Raw genomic sequence first — 4195 nt, 5'->3', positions numbered from 1 at the left:
TTAAAAAAAAAAAAAATGCCTTCAAAGTTGTGAACTGTATCTTTAAAATTAAACTTTCAAGAAGTCATCCCATCCATCCATCCATTATATTATCCAAACCTCTTTGTCCTTATTAGGGTCGTGGTGAGCTGGAGCCTCACCCAGTGTCTTGAGCCACAGGCGGGGAAACACCCTGGATGAATGGCCAGTCCATCACTCACACATAAGAAGTCATTTTTATTGAATTTCTCTTCCTTTGATTGTCAGGGGTTGCCAGGCGAAGGAGCTTGAAGGAGTACGAAGGAGGCAGATATCAAATAAACAGTCTTTTAATAAATCCACTTGGGAAAATCCAGGAGAAAACAACCTCTTTACATGACGGAGACAGGACAAACAAACTGAGGAAAGGCAGGGCTATTTATACAAAACCAAACAATGGACTAATAAGATGATTAATTCAACACAGGTGGAAACTAATGAATGATGATTAACTAAATGAGAACAGGCACTGAACCAAATAAGGGCAGACAGGAACTAAACAGAAACAAACACGTGACAGATATCGCCCCCCTCCCGGAAGGGTAACATCGGGTAGTGGGGGCGGGCGCCCTGGAGGCTGGTGCAGGACAGGAACAGGGCGGAGACAAGGAGAGCCTCCAGGGTGGATCAGGGAGCTCTGGGGACTACGGCGGATCAGGCAGTTCAGGTTGCCATGGCGGATCAGGGGACTTATGAGGCCACGGCGGATCAGGGGACTTATGAGGCCACGGCGGATCAGGGGACTTATGAGGCCACGGCGGATCAGGGGACTCAGGGGACCACGGTGGATCAGGGAGCCCAGGGGACCACGGCGGATCAGGGAGCTCAGGGGACCACGGCGGATCAGGCAGTTCAGGTTGCCACGGCGGATCAGGGGACTCAGGAGGCCACGGCGGGGGCCTCAGGAGGCCATGGCGGATCAGGAGACTCAGGAGGCCATGGCGGATACTCCGTTGCCTTAGCTGGCCACGGGTATATGCCCCCCCCCCCCAATTTTCTTGGGGAAAACTAGGAATCCTGGGGGGTGCTCTGGAGGAGCAGGCACTTGAGGGCGCTCTGGAGGGCGCTTTCGAGGAGCGGACACTTGGGGGCGCTCTGGAGAAGCGGAGTTCTCTGACACCGGAGACGAAGGAGGGCTGGATGGGACCAGCGGAGACGAAGGAGAGCTTGTAAAACGTTATGTAATTAACCATTCACTTGTCATGTAATGTAGTATAGCTGAAGTCTTTCAGTGGATGCACAGAATGCACTTTTTTCATTAAATACTCACTTTCTCATTAGTTTGGTAAAAATATTATTCCAGCAATTTAATATAGATGCAACAGTTTATCAAGACCGTATAAAGTTTCTTGCCTTTTTTTCAGGATATGACAGTCCAATCCCTACTGAGCCTCCAAAGGTCAGGGTCAATGTGAAACGTGAGTTATTTGCTTTCCTAAAATTGGATGTCATATTGATATTCATGGCTGTTTTTGTTTCGTTTAGTAGTTCACATGTGCATGACTCTTCTTTTACTCTGTTGACTTCTGAATGTTGTGATGCAAAGATTTAGAGCGTTGTCAAGAATATTTCACATAACTTTGAAGAGTTTGACAGGATGATGCGGTGACAACCGGAGCATGTTTGCTCACTTCCACTGTATTTCTCTTTGTTGCACTGAAACAGGTGCATGGCACATCAAACTCTATGCTATTGTTACTATTTGAACACCATTACTATGTGGTTTGTTATAAATGAATGTTGTGTGTTCAAAAGGCAGCATTGTGCTGTATTGCTTTATTTGGGTTCAAGTATGTTTGTGCAATTTTTTTGTTTCTTTGGAATTATAGACACCAAAGATTAGTTTATAGACCAGTAATATGAACTGAGAAAGTAAAGTGTACATGTTCTTGTATTCTCAGTTGTGTCACAAGCAGATCAGCGCTCTGGCTCGTGCTCCGGGACCCTCAGCACCTCCTCAGTTATAGCCGTGGAGGATATTAACCGTCTCTCCTCTCAGATCTGTCTGTCTCTGGGATGTGGCGATGTGTATAAATTAAGGGCATATGATGCAGAATTCAACAGTAGCTGTCTCACAGGCTGCCTTTACCGTGACTCTGAGCTAAGCAACTGCAGTCAGAATGTGAGAAGCCACTGCAAGATGCTCTCTGAGGTTATTTGCAGTAAGAACCGGTGGGATGTGAAATAGCTAGAACATGTAATGTCTGGAATGCACTGCATGAAACTACAAAAACTGTTACAAACTATACAAAAAAAATAAATAAAAAAATTATGCAAGAAATAATGACATTAAGCTGAGTGTACGATAAACTTGCCTCTGTTTGAGATGTGGTCTGACTTCGAACTTGGCTCAACCAATCAGAATCAAGCACCGGAACTATCTGTTTTATAAAAATAAATAATATCATGATAAATGAGATGATGCATATTAGCTGATATTCCAAAGGAAACAACATCTTTAATGTTTCAAAATTGATTGTACATTAATGAGGAAAAAAAATTAACTTAAATGATTTTAGCAAATGGCTGCAATATAACAAAGAGTGAAAAATTTAAGGGGGTCTGAATACTTTCCGTACCCACTGTATATATATATTTAAAAAAATGTCCCATTTGTATCTTTTTTAACTCTTGAGTTTGAATTTCTGATTATCTTCTTTCACCCGCAGGTTCTCCCTATGTGGCTCAAATATCTAGCCCATGTTCCTGGACGATCAAGTCCCCAGACCCGAAATCTTCTGTGCCTCTGCCTGAAGACACTGTCCACAGTGTGTCCCGTGAGGTATGCCGTGAGCTTGGCTGTGGACAGGTCTACAGTCTCAATCAGAGCAGTGTGGGATTGAACACGACCTGTTTCACAAACTGTGTTTATCACAATTATCAGTTGAAGAACTGTCGTGAGGTTATTAACTCCAGTTGCTCAGTCCTTTCTGAAGTTAAATGTGGTAAGTCGGTACATTTTCCATGATCATGTCATAATTATGAAATCAGACTATATTTATTTAAAGAAATGTTCTGGGTTCAGTACAAGTTATGTTCTGTTGACAGCATCTGTGACATGATGTCAGATCATTTCCGTGTGTGCTTCAAGTTGTGAAAAACAAACTGAAATATGCCATATTTTTACAGTAAATGACTGACAATGGAAGTCTACAGGACCCCATAGAGCAAAAATGGAAATATAATGCATTTTGAAATATATTTTTAATTATTTTTAAATATATTTCAAATATACAATAAACTTTTTTTCCCCTAAAATATGCTTCACATTATATTTGCATGAATATATTTTATACCAATATATTCATGGACCATTTTAGTATATTTTTGAAAATATGTTTAAAAAATATAAATATATTTTTAAAACACATATTTTGTGCTATATATTTCAATCCAAGAAAATACATCTCAATGGAAAGCTTATTTATTCAGCTTTCAGACGATGTATACATCTCAATTTCGAAAAATTGACCCTTATGACTGGTTTTGTGGTCCAGGGTCACATATGAACATATAATACATTTAAATAAAATTCAGCAAAAAACATACTTTACAATGTTAAAAAAAACTATATATAATTTGCATTTGGCCTAAATGTAGTTTACTGTAAGATTAGAAAAAAGATTGGGGATTTTTTTTTGCCCCTGAAATACATTTTGAAATATATTTTTGGTATATGAGGGTTGTTTTCTATTTCAAAAATATATTTCATTGAGCTTCACTGTTTACAACATATTTTTGGCATATGTTTAAAATATATTTTGGTCAGGAAAAAAAACCCAAAAAACAATATATATATATATATTTATTTAATTAATTTATTATTTTTTTGCCATATGGACACATCACTGCACTTGGATACACTGTTAAAACACACACTATTTTGAAATCATAATATAACTTACACATTATACATGTGAAACTAATGTGATAAAATGTCTGAGCAAAATGACATGTAATTTTTCTGCTCCACAATGTGAAGCCGAAAATCCCTTTAAAGGGATAGTTCACCCAAAAATGAAAAACATCATTTACTCACCCTCGAGTTAATCCAGACCTGCCAGTATTGTTCTGCTGACCACAAAAAAGAAGATATTTTTAAGAATGTATGTAACCAAACAGTTTCTGATTGGATTTTCATTTTGGGGTAAACTATCCCTTTAACTTCACATGACGC

The sequence above is a fragment of the Sinocyclocheilus rhinocerous genome, unplaced genomic scaffold (genome assembly GCF_001515625.1).
Source record: "Sinocyclocheilus rhinocerous isolate Xijiao unplaced genomic scaffold, SAMN03320098_v1.1 scaffold1563, whole genome shotgun sequence".
NCBI classification, from domain to species: Eukaryota; Metazoa; Chordata; class Actinopteri; order Cypriniformes; family Cyprinidae; genus Sinocyclocheilus; species Sinocyclocheilus rhinocerous.
This window is presented reverse-complemented; position numbering follows the sequence as displayed.